Below are 19,484 nucleotides of genomic sequence, written 5' to 3'. Positions count from 1 at the left end.
AGGCTGCACAAATAAAGCAGAAGAAGCCAAATTTGTTTTCAAGATTTACCATCTGATGGATGTATATTACCTGAGGAGAGAACACAGGAAAAAACAGGTTTAACAGAAAGGATAGTAATTTCAGTCTCAGGTACATAAGTTTGTTTCTAGTAGGAATTACACTGAAAATGTCTTGTTATTAATTAAAAATTATCTGGAAAACAGAAGCAATTCATGTTTAGAGATATACTTTCAAAATAATGAACGTGAATGTGAAATATTGGGGAAAGCTAATAAGAAGAAGCAAGGAAAGGGACTTTGGAGAGTGACTAAGGAGCGCTCACAAGAAGTAAGAAGAAAACTGAAAAAAAGCAGTGAGGATACAGAATCAAATAATGAGACCAACAAAAAGGAGGAAATGATTAACATAAATGCCAGCTGCTATTTTTATTTTTATGTTTATTTTGGCCAGGTATTTTGGAAATGTCATTTTGCACAACAACCAAATCAACCAGAGGTCTAGATTGCAGTTGGTTGAGAAATGAAAGCAATCAGAGAAAATTGAGGCTGTAAGTACAGACAAATCATTCAATAACTTTCCTGGAAAAAAGAAAAAAAATATGGCAGTAATTTAACAAGAAAGCAGGTCAGAAATGTTAACTTTTTTGGATAGAGGATACCTTAATAAGTTTGAAAATTGAGATGAAAGTCAGTGGGAAAGCAAGATTTACATTACAATAGGGGGAAAAGGCAATGTAAAAATTATAAACTTGAAAAGGAATTGAGGTGGTGAAGAGAGTGATGTCAGCAAGATGACTGAATAAAAGCATCTAGCACTTGTCCCATCCAACAAAGACAACCAAAACAATAAATGAACAGCTACATTTTGATGAAAATAACAAAAGGAGAAAGTCAGAGTATACCAAAGGATTCACAGAAACCCAATGGCGCACAGAAATTCAAGATGGCCACAGGAAGACAAGGAGGAAACCCTTTAGCTTTGTCATCCTGTTCCACAGCTGGGATCAGTTCAGAGCCAGGAGCGAATTCTCCCTCTGGGGAAGAGGTAAGCAAGAGCTCAGTAGGAACTCTCATAACTCCTTTGGACACTTACAGTTTTCACCACTGGGGACTCCTGTAGTTCTCACAGGTACTAAGCTCAGCTGAAAGAGCTGCTTGGACACAACACAGTTGTGCTACCTCCCTACCCGCAAACCATGGATGGAGCTGATGCTGTTCCCTGACCCCTATAACCCACGGAACTACTGTGTTATGCCATGTTGGGAACGGGACCACACTGAAGTGTGTTCTGCACTGTCGAGTGAGTAACCACATTATCCTCCCACCCCTGAGGCTCTGCTGATGCTGAAACACACCTGCCTGGTAGCCCACCATTCCTAAGCGGAGCTGCTCTACACCGTACTTCATGGGTTCAAGCTGCTCCATAGCTGCTCCATCTACACCACCCAGTAACTGCTTAGCCCCTGCCACTCAAGACCTGAGATAAAGGGAAGTGGTGCCTTGGCCGCCTGGAGCAGTCACACTCCCTAGTGCCTAAACTGAAGCAACATCCTGTCTCTCAGAGAAATCGTGCTTTGGCTTCCCAGTACAGTCATGTCCCTCAACACCTGCGCTAAAGCAGCTCCCTGCATTTTGGGAAATTAGTACCTTGCCCTCTCAGAGCAGTAATGCCTTCCAGGTCTGAGCTGAAACTAAGCGTAACCTATCAGAGAACTGGTGCCCTAGCAGAGCTGAGCAGCTGCTCATCCCAGAGGTGAACTGATGTGGTACCTTGTGTCTCAGGGAAACAGAGCATCAACTGAGCTGAGAAATACAGCTGTAATGGCCAAAAGCTGTAGTACCCCACTTCCCTGGAATTAGGCTGCCCCTTAAAGTCTGAGCTGATGAGATACCCGTCTCCCTAGGGAAGTAGAATTATGGCTGTGCTGCTCTGTGGCTCCTAGGGACCAAGCAGCAGCTATGCTCCAACATCCTGAGAATCTTCTACCACTATACCTCGCTCACAGTGTCCAGGATACTGCTGTTTCCCACCATCCCAGGGGCCAAAGTCACCACAAGGTGTTTCCTCATTCCCCAGACCTGAGTTGCCACTGTGCCCTATTGGCTCTGGTTCCCAAATTGCAGCCACATCCTACTCCCCATGCCTAAATGTCCAAAGCATCCCTTCCTTCCCAAAACTAAGCCAGTGCTGTGCCCTACCTCCCAGGGTTCGAGTCACAGCAACCTAGCTACCGGGGGTGCCTCAGCATCACAGATGCTGACTTTGTGAGCAATCTGCATCCAACTCTGCCTTAAAGAGTAGACCTTTTTGGGCAATCTCCATCCAACCTGCCTTAAAGACTAAACTTTCACACCAAGACCCAGATGGCAAAATAGTTTCCTAAAACCAACAACCCAAGACCCTGTCTTCAGAGCTGCTCTGAGCACCTGTGCCCTGGAACTCATCATTGCTGCAGCTGCTTGTAAAACAGACTCAACACCAAGAAAAGTCCTCTCAACTAATACTTCACATTGTGAGGAAAGTGAAAACAGGAGGACTCCAAAAGCCCTTTTCACCAAGGACCATACCAATCTATGCTGCCACCACTGTGGCCACAAATTCCTACAGTCTAGGCCACTAAGACACCCCATAGTCATCACTAATGTGAATTGCAGCTGAAGAAGCTGTAATGAAATATACAACTGCATCCACTCAGAATCAGAGCCACCACACCCTTTTCAACTGACAAACTAAGATCTATCCACAGGTGCAAGATTTTCCCTGAGAAATATACTCTGTGAAGTTTGAAAGGGATTATTGTTTCATCAGATGTGCAGACATCAATGCAGGGACACAAGAAACAAGAGAAAGGAAACATGGCACCACCAAAGGAACACAATCATTCTCTGGTAACTGACACCCCTAGCCTGGGAAGAAATTTAAAAAACGATCTTGTGGAAACTCACCAAGATATAAGATAATACAGATAGACAATCAAACAAAATCAGGAAAACAATGCATGATGAATGAGTAATTCAATAAAGAAATAATTATCAGAAGAAATAACCAAACTGAAATCTTGGAGCTAAAGAATTCAATGAGAAAAATAAAAATACGTAATAGAGAGCTTCAACGAGAGACTAAATCAAGCATAAGAATCTCTGAAGTTGGAGATACATTTCTGAAAATTACCCAGTCAGAGTGAAAAAAAATGAAAAAAGGGTGAGGACAGCCTATGGGACTTATGGCACACAACTAAGCAAACATTCACAATATTAGAGTAAAAGAAGAAAAAGAGACAAAGATAGGGACAGAAAGCTTATTGGACAAACTATTGTTAAAAATTTCCCAAATCGGCCAGGCATGGTGGATCACACCTGTAATCCCAGCAATTTGGGAGGCCGAGGAAGGCAGATCACAAGGTCAGGAGATCGAGACCATCCTGGCTAACACGGTGAAATCCCGTCTCTACTAAAAATACAAAAATTAGCAGGGCGTGGTGGCATGCATTGTAGTCCCATCTACTCGGGAGGCTGAGGCAGGAGAATCGCTTGAACCCAGGAAGCAGAGATTGCAGTGAGTCAAGATCACACCACTGCACTCCAGCCTGGGTGACAGAGCGAGACTCCATCTCAAAAAAAACAAAAACAAAAAAAAACCTTCACAAGTCTTGAAAGAGACATGGACATCTAGATCCATGAAGCTCAGTGATCCCCAAAAAGATTTAACTGAAAGATGTACTCCCTAAAACGCTTTGTAATTAAACTGTCAAAATCAATGACGAGAAAATTTTAAAAGCAGCAAGAGAAAAGTGTCAGGTTATATATATGGGAATTTCATTAGAATTTCAGTGTATTTCTCAGCAGAAATCTTACAAACCAGAAGACAGTGGGATGGTATATTTCAAGTGCTAAAAGAAAAAAAAAAGAATCTGTCAGTCAAGAATATTATACCTAGGAATACTATCCTTCAAAAGTGAAAGAGAAATAAACTCTTTCCCAGATAAGCAAAAATTAAGGAAATTCAGCACCACTACACTTGTCTTACAAGAAATGTCCATGAGAATCTTTCAAGTAAAATCAAAATAATGCTAATTACTAACATGCAAAGATACAAGAACAAAATTTGCTAGAAAAGGTAGATATTTTTTTCATATCCAGACCAATCTAATACCAATATGGTACTCTGTAAATCATAAATATAGAGATGCATAGGTGATAGAAGACAGACAGAATGAAAGTTAAAAGTCAAAATAGTAAAAATAATGACAGCTACAGTAAGTTGTTGAAAAATACGTAATTAAAAAGATGTAAATGTTTAAATCAAAAAAGAAAAAAATGTGGGTGAGGGGGAGGATAAATGTTCAGGTTCTGTATGCAACTAAAGTTAAGTTGTTATCAGGGTAAAATTAGCCTATTATAATTAAGATGTTTTATATAACCCTCATGGCAACCATGATGCACAAACTATAGTAGAGACACAAATGATAAAGAGAAAAGAATTAGAACAGTATTACAGAGAATCACCAAATTACAAAGATAAAAAAAAAAGAGAGAAAGAAACCAACAGTCTATAAAATAACCAGAAAACAGTCAACAAAATGGCAGTGCAGTAGTAAATCCTTAATTATCACTAATTACTTGGAATGTAAATAGATTAAATTCTCTGATCAAAAGACATCAAGTGGCTTAATGGGTTAAGAAACATGATCCAAATGTATGCTGCTTATAGGAAAGACATTTCAGCCTTAAGGGCACACGTAGGCTAAATGTGAAGGGAAGAAAGAATATATTCCATGCAAATGATAACCAACAGAGAGTAGAAGTGGCATTTTTTTCTATCAAATATAATATTCTTTATGTCAAAAATCGTTTAAAAAAGCAAAGAATGCAATTATTTAGTGATAAAGCGCTCAACTTATCAAGAGGACATAGCAATTTTAAATCTATATGCACCCAAAATTGGAGCACCTAAATGTATTATGCAAATGTTAGTGGACATAAAGGAAAAAATAGATAGCAATGCAATAATAGTAGAGAACTTCAATACCCTGCTTGTAACAATGGGAAGATTAACGAGAGAGAAAATTAATAAGGAAATACTGGAATTGAACTGTACTTTAGACAAAATGGATCGAACAGATATAAAGAAAACGTTCATCAATAATGGGAGAATACACATTCTTCTTTAGTGCACATGGAACGCTCTGCAGCCTAGACCATATAATAGGCCACAAAACAAGTGTGAATAAGTTTAAGATTAAAATTATATTAACTATTGTTTCTGAGGACAATAGTATGAAAGTAGAAATGAATAACTGGATAAATTTTCAAAAATTCAATAATATATAAATATCCAGATAGACAGAGGTTTATTATAATAAATTGGCTTACACAATTATAAGGATTGGAGCTAGCAAAGCAAGTTCACAATCTATAGGAATTGCCCACTCTCTTTCTCACAAGTTCGTGCTTTCAATCCATCTAGATGATTAAATCAGGCACATGCAGTTTATCCAGTGTCTTTTACTTAAATTCAACTGATTGGGGACTTTAATTATATCTTTCAAATCCCTTCACAGAAGCACCTAGTATAAGTTTGATTGAATAACCTGAAACTGAAGACCAGTCAAGTCGTTGTATCACAAAAGCTATTACAGTTGATAGATCGGAAGGAAGATGTAGACTAGAGACTTATTTTAGACTTATCAGGTCGCAGGTAGTACTTTAAATCATAAGATTACATGATTTCTCCAAGATAAAAAATATAGAGTGAAATATTTTTAAAATGTCTCAATACATTCTGTTATTGAAAACTAATTCCCACATCATGCATTACACACACACACACACACACACACACACACACAGTCATTTCTGCAAACACATGTGAAAGGGCAGAGGTAGTATTTTAGGTGTGCCTCTTCTATTTAACTTATTGAAAACTCAACAGGTATGAACACAGTGATTGATGGCCTCAGGGTCACAAAAGAAGGCCACCTTCTGAGGTCACTAGGGGAAAATATACTCAGGTTTAAATCCTCTCTTTTTCCACTTGCTGTCTCCAAATCAAGAGTCCTTTTATGCTCCCTATCTCTCTCACAATACCTTCTTTTGTAACTTAATTTCGCTGTATTCCAAGACAGGTATGTGACACAGACAGTGGAGGATAAAGGAAAGATAGAAATCCTGCAGGAGAGGCGGAGATGAAGAGGAGTGAAGAGATGATGCTGGCGTAGTTTCAGTGTGTGGTGAAAAGGGATTGGGAAGCGAATTAGAGGTAAGTAAAGTAGGCATCTCATGTGGAAGACTCTTCTGAGAAATAAGGAAATCTACTCAAAGGAAAAATAATTAAAATCTGAAAAAGAACAACATCGAAAGTCTGAATGATGTGAGGTTATTTAAATGCTGAGGGAATTTTTTGTGTGTTTGAAAGAGTAAGGGTAGAAAAGTGAAGCAGGATTAAGAAAAAAACAATGAAATCAGTAAGGGGATGGAGAACCAGAAGAATTTGGACACCTTCAACTGGCCCCTTGATAGTGGGATTATAGGGAAATACAATGCCTCAAATGGAAAGATTTACATAGGTACTAGTGTTAGGGACAAAACATTTCCCAGTGTACATGGGAAAATAAAAGTAAAGTAAAAGGCCTTAAGATGTTTTCTTGGCCTTAGGTATTATGGTAATAATTTAGATTGAATGATGATATTAGACCACTTTCAGTTGGAAGATAAACAGAAAGGATACCGGAAACAATTGGGCCATGTTTTTATTATCTAGCCTCTGGGTATGAAGTTGTGATGTTGTAATTAATTCCATACTCTGCACCATATTTTTAGCCTATCGTTTTGGTTCTGAGTTACCAAATGAAATGAAATGAGCAATGGTAAGAATTGGGCACCATATTGCCGTTGCCATAGCGGCAGAGCGATGAGGAAAGGCAAAATGTCAAGACTTCCCAATCTAGTAATAATTACCTTAAAAGGGCTCTGATTATCAGCCCAGGGAGGTGTAACCCAACAACAATTTACTGTGTTGTGCACAGGTTTACAGAATCTTTTGATCACTCAACTAAGGAGACACTGAAAAACTAAGTATATAAATTAGTAAGTAGACTTCATATATATCTACATTTCATGGGGGAAATATTCTGATTCTAACATCAAAAAAAAAAAAAAGGCAGGAAGGAAAACAGTAATGGGGAGTAAAGGAAGGAAGACGGATATAACGTGCAATTCCTTACCTTGGTGAACGCATAATTCACTTTTTTAAACCACTACATAACAATAAGATTGTATTAATTTCCCTGTGCTGCCATAACAAATTGTCATAAATCAGGTCTATTAAAACAACAGAAATGTATCTTCTCACATTTCTTGAGGTTAGAAATCTGAGATCCATTTGTCAACAGGGCCATAATCTTTCTGAAAACCCTAGGGAAAAATCCTTCCTTGTCTCTTTCTAGCTCCCTGCATTCCTTAGCTGAATCATTTCAATTTCTGCACTGTCTTCACATGATCATCTTCCCTCTGTGTGCGTCTGTGTTTCTGTCTCCAAAGTCTCCCTTTTTATCTTATAAAGACATCAGTCATTGGATGTATGGCACACCCCAATCCGATATGACCTCATTTTAGCTTGTCTACATGTGCAAATATCCTATTTTAAAACAAGAACACATTCCTGGGTACTAGGATTTAAGACTTGAACATATCTTTGTGGGAGACACAATCCAATCCACTACAATTATGAATACTTAGCAAATGATTTTTTCTCTATATGAAATCAGCTATTTCAAGTTCCAAAATAACTGAGCTATCATTTCTTTCTGCTCTTACCCCAATATGTTAACTTACCTATAAAATGGAAGCACTACTAATTTCTACCTTATCAGATTGTTGTGAAGATTATGGTTGATAATAGATTAATAGCTTACCGTTGTTTACCTCCCGGAACAAACATTTTGTAGGTGTGTGATGGGCAGCCTTGAGACACCTGCTAGTCCTTCTCACAACAATGGTTCTGACAAGACTTCACCCTGAAGAAATGAAAAGATTAGCTAAATCTTATTGTCCAGACAGTGTGGGAAGGAGTTAGCCTATTAGTGAGACAGCGCTAATTAAAGTATTTTTTATCATGTTTTCCCTATTGTTTCTGCAACTTACTCTGTAATTGGACAAGTTACTCTATTAGACAATGACCTTGGGCATTGTGGTTGGTTTTAGCAGCCCATTCTAAGTCAATTTTCTAACACAGGCAGATGAACTATCTTAATTGGCATGCCTGGGGAGAAATATAAACATGTCAAATAAATAACCATCAGGTAACACACAGTGTTGGATGACATTTACTTTCTCTTTTGTCAAGTGCCTTTAAGGTAAACTTGGTAACAAGGCAGGACAAGTTTTGCTTGTGTATACAGAGGTAAGAATAGCTTACTTAAGAGGTATAATAGAGAAAGAAGGCAGCCCAAAGTGAATATCATAGCCCAGCAAGCACCAATTTTTACCATATAAGCATTATTAGAAAGCAAACCTCGGCTGTAAAAAACAATTGACGTGCTACTGAAGTTTATGTTTTTCTTTTATATGTCAGTCAAAAGTCTCTTTCCTCATTTTTAACTATCACAGAAATAAGAGTACTGAATCTTTCCCCAGTAATCTGCCCAGTTAAATGGTGGTGCTATTATGCAAGTAATTTAGTTGGGAAATTCTATCATAGCATCACCTCAGCCTGCATTGTGTATGCTGTTTATTTTTTTTCCCCCAAAAGTACAAATAAGTGAAAAATAAAAATTAAACAATAATTCTCTACTAATTTGTGAACCCATAAATCGACATGAACAATGCATCTCAATATTGTGAGTAATTTCTTTTCTACAAGAGCTTCACCAAGCAGAAAGACTTAACTAAGGGGCTGTAATAGACACATTAAATCCTAGTGCTTTGTAATTTGGGGTTAGCTTGGCATGTTGCTCTATAATTCGTTGACCATTGACGGCAGCCAGATATTTGAATCCTTCATTTTCACAGTGTGTCTACAAAGAAAATGAGAAAAAATGAGGAGTCCAGAATCAGTCCAAATATTTCAACTATTAAAAAAGAAAACTGATACTTGCTCTCTCTCATTCACATACATACCTACATGCATACACACATACATGTATAGAGATAACAAAACTGTTTTCTAATTTGTTGTCCTAGTTTCCATAATTGCATTTTCATCAGATTTACTTAGGTGCTTCTTGAACCTGGCAGGTCATTAGCATCACCTGAAGTGACTTTAAGGCATGGGGATGCCTTAACTGGACCTAGACCAATTAAATCAGAACAGAGTAGAGTTGGGAAGGTGTTGCTCTATAGGTATTTTTAAAAAGACTTCCTGAATGATTTTAATGTGTAGGATTGTGAACCACTGAGTGAGTTTGCTAGAATCTGACATTTTAGGTGCTTCGGTTGGTTCATCTCCACATCTGTTCCTTGTTATTTCCCCAACATGTAAAAATCACTACTCAGCGTTAATGAGGTTGTCATATTGAGAAAGTACATTTGCTTCTTCATTTTTTCCTTCCCCTGGGATTTTCAGCGTTTGGTTGTGTAGGTATTAACTTCTTGACCTTTCTAAGACATAACCACATTAGGTTAGTTTCATGATAACATTAATAACAAAAGCACTGATTAAAAATTCTATTTCTGCTTAATTTTCTAGAAAACAATACAAAGTCAATGCCTTTTATAATCCTGCATTGATAACAATGTAAACATAATCAAAAATATGTTAGCTTTGAGAAAGTTTCAATTCTATGTCAGAGCATCAGAAGAAATGTTATTATTTTATTGTTTAGCCATAGCTGTGCCAGTGTTTCCTAAAGCATACCCCTTCTTGTTGCTTAAATAGGCCTTTAGGTGTTATCAGTCAGATGATCTTTTAAAAATTGTAAATAGTTTAGTAGTGTCAGGAGGTCTAGAGCAGCCTCAAACACAAGAGAACTGTACATTATTCTGTTTCTTAAAGGACAGTGGCCTGAGGAGTAGCATGCATTATAAATAAAATGCACTTCTGGAGCAGTATAATTTCAATATTTATTCATTTATTTCCACACCAGAATAGAACAAAACTTATGTGTATAGCCAATGGCAGTATACATATTTTTTGCTTTATAGCTTCCAAGATGTCCCAAACAATGCTATTTTTAAGAAAGCATTCATTTGCAAAGTTGGTAAGCTTTGTTATCCATTCCTAAAATATTATTTGCCATCTCTAAAACTGGGAGGCAGGAGTATTTATTATGACAATACTATCCGCCTGGCTAGTATTGTAAAAATAAAATAAAATATTAGTATCTGACATGAAATAGTATAAGCATTAAAGAGACTGACTAATAGTTTAACCAGCAATACTACAAAATTCACCATGGGGTAAAGTCACATAAAAGCAGACCTACAGATAACTTCACGTTGTGACACTTGACTAGACTTGAACATTGATTTGATTTCTTTCACGTATTTATAGCATAGACATTAGAGTCACAGAATCAATTGCATAGGTTGCCCCAAAGACCATTTCGTTAAATTTATGAGTAGCTGCTTAGGATCAACAGTCAGAAAATCAATTTCCTTCTATTCTGTTTCTCATTAATGTATAAGTTTTATTTGTTTTTGTACAATTGCCTAACCCATTTGAGAAAGCAATTTAAATGGTCAGCCTTTGCACATACTATTCACTTCCAGTTAAGCCCCTCTGTGGCAAACAGGATTTTGCTTACAGATAAAATAACAAGAAATAACAACAGCAAGTGGTTTATTTTATAATTGTTATTTCCATTGAATTAACTCAACGAGGTCATTCACACATGGCAAAAATAGGAGGGTCATTTTCGTCTTGGCTCTTTGGAAGAGAGAGTATTTGAAAGGATTTAGTTGTGAAGACAGAAATAGAATGTTAGCAAAAACTAAAAACTTCTGGATATTTAACTCAACTGTTATGGGTTCCTTATTCTGGAGCCTGTCCTGACTGTTAGTCAATAAATATGTATTAGATACCCACAGCATCCCAAAAGTAATTAAAAATTAAATAGCTTCTTCATCTCTTGGGTCTACAGTTCACCATAAAATCATAATCATCAAAATTCATTCTTATTCACTTGGTTCTCTTATATTTTCAATTCAATCCCATACATATTTATAGAATGCTGCCTTCTACCATTGGAAAGTTTACAGTCTTGCATGAAGGATAACTCAAGCACATATAACTAGCTACCCAAATGAGCTAAGTGTCATGAGACAAGCATGAGTGAAGAACTGGGCCAAGGTACAAGCAGCAAGTCTATTTACGAAAAGCCCATGTACCGAAGTAAGTACTAACATAGGTCAGCAGATATTGAAAGAAGATAATTTAGTATATGTAATATACAGAGACTGTATGTGGCCTACAAAATGGTGAGGTATCAACTTATGTCAAGAATGACATGACATGTCTTCCACTTCCAGTCATAATAAACTGTCTGACACCAGAAAGCCATCTCACTGTAGATAATAAAAATTTGGACAAAATATATCTAATATTGTTTTCAGGTACTGGATAGCACAGATCTGTGACTTCGAAAAAATAATGAGCAAGGTAAGCTCCACTGTTACTCCATCTTTCTGCAGGGATGCATTTTGCATGCCATGGCACAAGGAAGAGAGAAGTTCAAACAGAGAAAAGTAGTCTTGCTGAATTGAGAAGACAGATTAGAGGTAACTGTACACAGAACAGGTGTTCCCAAAATCTGCCTATCAGTCCCCTTGCATTTATATTGGAATACTAAGCTGCATATTAAAAAGGGTACAAATGATAGAAATATTGTATTTTTTCATGGGATATGAATTATACAACTGTGTGTATTTGTGAAAACTTACCCACTCTACGCTTACCATCTGTGCATTCTGCTTTCTGTAAAATATACTCTACTTTGATAGAAAACAGTGCCATAACTTGGTTTGTTTTTTAATGGGGTCAGTCTGGCTGCTTTGTTCAAATTTAAGCTATGTGTGGGAACACATAGAGGTATGAAGAAAAAGTAGGAACTTTTTGCTGTAAGTTGAGTCAGAGATAGCTCAACTTGGACTAGGGTTGTATTTGTGGATAGGGTATAAATTATTACACTTCTGGTTATATTTTGAAGCTAGACCCATGGATTTACTGATGGATTGAAAGAGGGGTGGGAGACAAAGAAAGAAGTCAAGAAAGCAAGTGTTTGGCCTGAACAGATATAAAGGTGAAATAGTAATGTGCTGACACAGGGAAGAATGTGAGTGGAGCATGTGTGAAAAATATTAAGAATTCAATTATAGATGTGTTAGAAAAGTTGTATGAGACCATTAAGGGGTCATGCATAGAAAGAGAACTGTGCATGGCTTAATCTCTGGGACACTCTAACTTTAAAAAGCCAGGGAGTTGAGAAGAAGCCAGGAAACTAAATTAGATGGAATGGTGAATGCTGGAAAATAAAACTCAGGAGAGTGAAATATCCTATCGGCTGTGTTAATTATGTACATTGATGTGCCGGAGGTTAACCTCTCCCTATCAACTGCATCCTTATTCTTTTAACCATACTTTTATCTCTACTATTAAAGCAAAACAAAGCAAATAACTCCTCATCCACTCCAGTTATAAACCTCCTTTTCTTGTTGTCTAAGTCAAAGTTTTGCAAAGAGTTTTCTCTTCCTCCCCACTTTCCACTGACTTCTCAATTCCCTCCAAATTGTCCTCAGCCCCCAGTATTTAAGGAAAAGCATCATTAAAGTCATCAATAAACTACAGGTCTCTAAACCCAAAGTTTGTGTTTTCCCTTAGGTATTATCTTACTTGCTCTTGTAACCCTCTGCCTTAATTTTCAAGACATCGTGTCCAGTTCTCTTCCTACCTTTCTGGATTCTCCTTTTTAGTTGTACTTCTGAACGTACCTTCTTGACTTTAAATGCTAGGGTTTCTAGAAGTGTAATCAAAGTTCCTAATTCAATCTACATTTTGTTTGTAAGAAACCTCATTCAGGAGAAGTGGCATAACAGGGTGATTAAGAATAATAATCCCTTTTCCAATCTGCCTTGGTTCAAAATTTAGCTCAGACACCACTTTTGCCATCACAGCAAAAACTCAGCCTATTTTTATCTGTTTTAATTTAAAATTTTTATTTTAAAATTATAATAGTTCTTATAGGATTGTCACAAGGATTAAATGAGTCCATATTAATAAATCACTACTACAAATGAGAGCAGCTTTAGTTACCATATGTAAGTGGCCAGCTCACACTTGATTTTCTCTGGCCTAGACCTCCTTTCTAAACTAGCAACCTACATATCCAACATTTCCCTTTTTATCTTAACTTAAATTTTTCAATGATATCTGTTGCGGGAAGTCAGGGGCCCCAAACGGAGGGACCAGCTGAAGTCACGGCAGAAGAACATAAATTGTGAAGATTTCATGGACATGTATTAGTTCCCCAAATTAATACTTTTATAATTTCTTACGCCTGTCTTTACTGCAGTCTCTGCACATAAATTGTCAAGATTTCGTGGACACTTATCACTTCTCCAATCAATACCATTGTGATTTCCTATGTCTGTCTTTAATCTCTTAATCTTGTCATCTTCATAAGCTGAGGAGGATGTACATTGCCTCAGGACCCTGTGATGATTGCGTTAACTGCACAAATTGTTTGTAGAGCATGAGTGTTTGAACAATATGAAACCTGGGCACCTTGAAAAAAGAACTGGATCACAGCAATGTTCAGGGAACAAGGGAGATAACCTTAAACTCTGACTGCCAGTGAGCTGGATGGAACAGAGCCATATTTCTCTTCTTTCAAAAGCAGATAGGAGAAATATCACTGAATTCTTTTTCTCAGCAAGCAACATCCCTGAGAAAGAGAATGCGCCCTGAGGGTAGGTCTATAAACGGCCCCCTGGGAGGTGGCTGTCTTTTAGCCTCGAAGCCAAAGGGATGAAATAAGCCCCGGTCTCCTGTAGTGCTCCCAGGCTTATTAGGACAAGGAAATTCCCGCCTAATAAATTTTGGTCAGATAAGTTGTCTGCTCTCAAACCCTTCTCCTGATAAGATGTTGTCAATGATAATGTGTGCCTGAAACTTCATTAGAAATTTTAATTTCGCCCCATCCTGTGGTTCTGTGATCTTGTCCTGCCTCCATTTGCTTTGTGATATTTTATTACCTTGTGAAGCTTGTGATCTCTGTGACCCACATTCTCTCCCCTTTTGAAAATCACTAATAAAAATTTGCTGGTTTTACAGCTCAGAGAGCGTCACAGAACCTGCCAACATGTGATGTCGCCCCCAGACACCCAGCTTTAAAATTTCTCTCTTTTGTACTCTTTCCCTTTATTTCTCAGACCAACTGACGCTTAGGGAAATAGAAAAGAACCCACATTGAATATCGGGGGTGGAGTTTCCCCCGACAGATATCTCCAACTCAACGTGTCCAAAACAGAATTTGTGATCTAAAAGCCTTGAGCATTCCAAGCCTCCCTGTCCCAGAAAATGACATTGTAACTCAGAAAACTAGATGAAATCCTTGACACAGATTTCCCCTCACCACACCCTTCATGAAATCCCTAATCAATCTATCCATAGTGTATCGATATGGCTTTTTACATGTTTCTTGAATCTTTTTTTCTTGCTAATAAATTATATACCTACTAACCTATTCTTATCTACTTTTATCTCTAATCTTCATGACTGCAATAGTGTGCTATCTGGGCACCCTGAAACTTTTCTTTTCCTATTCTCCATGCTGTAGCCAGAATCATCTTCTGATTATGTTCTCAAAATTCAGCATCAAATGCTTCATTGATTTGGCTGGGCACTGTGGCTCATGCCTGTAATCCCAGCACATTGGAAGGCCGAGGCAGGCAGATCACGAGGTCAGGAGATCAAGACCATCCTGACTAACGTGGTGAAACCCCGTCTCTAGTAAATATACAAGAAATTAGCCAGGCATGGTGGCAGGTGCCTATAGTCCCAGCTGCTGGGGAGGCTGAGGCAGGAGAATGGTGTGAACCTGGGAGGCAGAGATTGCAGTGAGCCGAGATCACGTCACTGTACTCCAGCCTGGGTGACAGAGTGAGACTCCGTCTCAAAAAAAAAAAGAAAAAAAAAAGCTTCATTGATTTACTGTGATTCAGGGCAAAGCCCTAAATTCCTAACATGACTTATTAATCCTCCTGTGGCTGATTTCTTCATGGCCTTATTTCTATCAATTTCTTCATTTTTTGCTCTGTCCTTCCTTTTGATCGATTCTCAAATAACTCATGCTTCCTTCTACAAAAGAGCATTTGTGCATTCCTTTTCTCCTCCACTTATTTAATTCTTACCATCCATTCAGAATTCAGCTCAGTTATCATTTTCTTCTTGAAGCCGTTCCTGGTCTTCAGATTCCATAACATCTGCTAATTGATGCATACTTGTCAATAGGTACCTTTCCTTATTCCACATATTATTTTGTAAAATTTACATATCAAACTATAAAATTTGATTATTGAAAACTTAAAGAGGCCTTCATATGCTTACCATTTTAAGCCCAGGATCTATATAGCATGGTTCTTGGGAGAAAGCAGTCAATAAATATTTGCTGAATGGATAATTAGGTAGCAGCACTTATAGAAGTGAGAAACAACTAAAAATATTCCATAAGTTATGTGACAAAATAAACTAAGTTTAAGTAACCATCAATATAAGCACAGAGTTAAAATGTGTCCAGCCATTAGCCAGAAGGAATATTGAAGAACAATCATTTCAGAATGCTAAGATTGTCAAGCAAACATCAGCCCTTCTAGATCTGTTGGAAAAGGTAGAGATCTAACATATTAATGATCTTTACTCTTGAAAACTGGTGGCTGCAGTCTGTTTTTGCATGTCCCATGTAAGGGAGAGGAGGTTTTTCTTTTTCTCATCCAACATTAGGTTCATGGTTGAGATCCTTATTACAAGAGACAGATTAATGAAAGAAAAGCGCACACATTTATTTCATGTAAGTTTTATGTAACATGAGAGCCTTTGTAACTGCCCACTGGGTTCTTCTTGCCTACTGACCAAGTAGAGCTGATTTATCAAGACAGGGGAACTGCAATAGAAAAGGGTTTAATGCATGCATATAGCTGCGTAAATGGGAGGATGAAGTTTTATTGTTCAAATCAATCTCCCTGAAACTTCTGAGACTGAGATTTTTTAAGGATAATTTGGCAGGTTGAGGACTCAGGAGTGGTAGTGCTGATTGTTTAGGTCAGAGGTGAAATCATAGTGAGAGTCAAAGTGGATTTTTCTTTGTCTTCTGTTTCTGGATGTGATCACAGAACTAGTTGCGCCAGATTATTTAGCCAGGTGGGACCAGCTGATCCATCAGAATGCAGGGTCTGAAAAATGCCTCAAAGCCCAGTCTTAGGTTTTACAGTAGTGATGCTATCCATAGGAGCAACTGGGGAGGTAGGTGTGACTCCTAAATCATAATTTCTAATTTTGTGGCTAATTAGTTAGTTTTACAAGGTTGGTGGTCTGGTTCCTAGGTAAGAAAGGGGTTTGTTTCAGGGAAGATCTGTTATCATCTTTGTTTGAAAGTTAAATTATAAGCTAAATTCCTCCTAGAGCTAGCTTGGGCTCCACCCAGGAATGAACAAGGGCGGTTTGGAAGCTGAAGGAAAGATTTGGAGGTTAAAGGGCCCGTTAGGTCAGATCTCTTTCACTGTCATAATTTTCTTACAATTATAGTTTTTGCAAAGGTAGTTTCACCTTCAGAAAAGAAGACCCAAAGAAACAGTGAAACGTATGTTTTTTGTTTTTGTTTTTGTTTTTGTTTTTTTGAGAGGGAGTCTCACTCTATCTCCCAGGCTGGAGTGAGCGGCGCCATCTTGGCTCCCTGCAAGCTCCGCCCCCCGGGTTCCCGCCATTCTCCTGCCTCCGCCTCCCGAGGAGCTGGGACCACAGGCGCCGCCACCTCGCCCGGCTAATTTTTTGTGTTTTTTAGTAGAGAAGAGGTTTCACTGTGTCAGCCAGGATGGTCTCGATCTCCTGACCTAGTGATCCGCCTGCCTCCGCCTCCCAAAGTACTGGGATTACAGGCGTGAGCCACCGTCCCAGGCTGAAACCTATGTATTTTTATGAACAGTCACTGGGGAAGTTATGATTGGAGAATAAAGGATATGATTTAATGGTAATGGGAATAAACTGGTGGAAACTAAGCAAGGTCTGTTTGTCAGATTCTTTTTGGCATCTCTATGTCTTAGAAAATAAGGAAGGTTTCTTTTCCTCTGTGTTATAAAAAGAGTGCCTCTAGAATTAAAGCCTACAACCTACTTTAGAGGAAGGTCAGAAAATGATTTTATGGCTTGCTTCAGGGGAGAAGGAGAGAGGAAGGTAGGAGAGGCTTTCTGCTGTTTCTCAAATGCCAAGGAGCTGCATTTTGGGATAGCGTGTCCTGAATTCCATCATCTGACAAAAACAAATTTACTCACAAAAGGTTAGGAAAAAAAAATAGGCAAAAGACTATAACAGGCATACTGGAGCCAATTAGGAGCACATGATGGAATGGGTTCAGCCATTACGATGTTTCTCTCTGGAGAGCAGTTTGGTCTGCAGACACCTGTAGGCCATTCACTATGTTTTCTATAGGCTCTCTGATTATGGAAAAGGAGATGAAGAGGAAGCAGACAGCAGGAGGTGGGCTGTCCTTTATCAGTCTCAGAGATGGTAATGTCCATCCCAGCATGGAGCTGATTAGAAGGAGATGCTGAGCAGAGGAAATGACATACATTGAGTAGAATTCTACGTCTCTCCTGAGGCAGCAGTTCCCCCTCTGACTTCTTTATATAGTTTGAATTAATATTAAAAGGGCATAAAAGTAGACAGAGTAGATAGCAGGTGAAATGTTTGTAATACTAAGACCAAATATCTTAGTCACTCCAAATATCTCCCTTATTAAATAATCAGTGAGTTTTAAATCTCTAGCATGGGGCCATTGATTAAAAACGGGCCAGAAATAGATACATTTAACCCACTTTCAACTATCATATTGGGTAGGTGAGCAAGAAGATGGTTAAGTGTCTTAGATTAGCTTTCCTAAAAATAAAAAAAAATTAAAAAAATTAAAAAAAAACTTTTGTGGCAGAAACCAGAGCCATAACATTTAGAATTGCATGAGTTTCAGGAGAATGGCAGTTTTGTAGTTTTGGCTGCTGGCATGTGAGGAAAATATTTAACACTGGGATCAGTCACTTGATCATATAAAGAGGCAAAGTGAGATAATACTATTGAGTTAATGACACATTGAATAGAAGACACGCAAGGTTTAGCTGCAGCGAGAAACAGCATTGCAGGTTTTCTCTAACCATGGGAAACGAGAGTCGGAGAACTACCTTGGATTACCTAGTTCATACTAAATTATCCCCAATAAAGGCCTCTACTCATGTTTATTTTCCCATTTATGTTTCAGTTCCAGAAAATAAACTAACAAAATAACCTGTAGTTTCTATGAGTATTCCTCGTGCATTACTGCATCACGCCTGGTCCATCTGAAGCCCCCTGTGTTCCAGAAAGAAGCCCTGTGACGTGATTGATTCCCATAATCTCCCTTCTAAATAATTGTGATCCTCCTACATATTTCTGCCGATTTGAAGTTAAGGCACAACCTTCTCTAAGCGTCTCTCTAATCTTTGCTTCAAGAAAAAGTGATTCCTCCCAAATCCTAACTTCTTGTCTTCCTCAACCAGGTGAACCTCTGCTCCTTGGTTTCACAAATCAAAAGATTTGCATGGATGCTCCTGTTACTTTGCCTCCACATGTGATGTCCTGTAATAGAAATTGGTACATATTATTTGAGCCCATGTTTACAGTTCTACATGGTTAAAAGGCAGCTCTACCTTCTTCTTTCGGGTGATCTTATATTTCATTTATCTAAGTGAATGCTCTGCAACCATTCAGAATTCAAGAACGCACTTTGTCCCTCAATGAACAAAATGAAATTGGAACACATCTCTTCCCAATCACTGACTGAGATTAATTTGACAAATACCCATTAAACCAGCCAACAGCTTGCTCAGTAAGTCCTATTTGCTTTAATTTATTTAGCAAAAGACCCTGATCTATCAAGTTAAATGCCTTGATCATTCATCAGTTTACAGATAGTCAAGTGCCCTAGCCTATAGCCAGGTTATCAATCTGTGAAAGGTGAACATTTGGGTAACTCATTTAACTGAGCAAGGTCTAAAGCTTCAAATATTTTAAATTATTGAAGGCCATGGCTGAGCTGTAATCTTTCCCTTGTCAAATATTACAAACTTAGAAGAAGACATTTGTTTCCATGAGCCAACTGAGCTCTAAATAAATGTATTTTCCCCTACAGTTAATTTCTGACGAGGTATTTATTCAGGAGATCTTCGTTCCATTATTATATTGGGTATGCTTTGGTTTGTGCACAGAAATTATGCTGTTTTGACAGCTGTATTATTTTTACTGGTTGGCT

The sequence above is a fragment of the Trachypithecus francoisi genome, unplaced genomic scaffold (assembly GCF_009764315.1).
Source record: "Trachypithecus francoisi isolate TF-2019V2 unplaced genomic scaffold, Tfra_2.0 Lachesis_group0, whole genome shotgun sequence".
Lineage (NCBI taxonomy): Eukaryota > Metazoa > Chordata > Mammalia > Primates > Cercopithecidae > Trachypithecus > Trachypithecus francoisi.
This window is presented reverse-complemented; position numbering follows the sequence as displayed.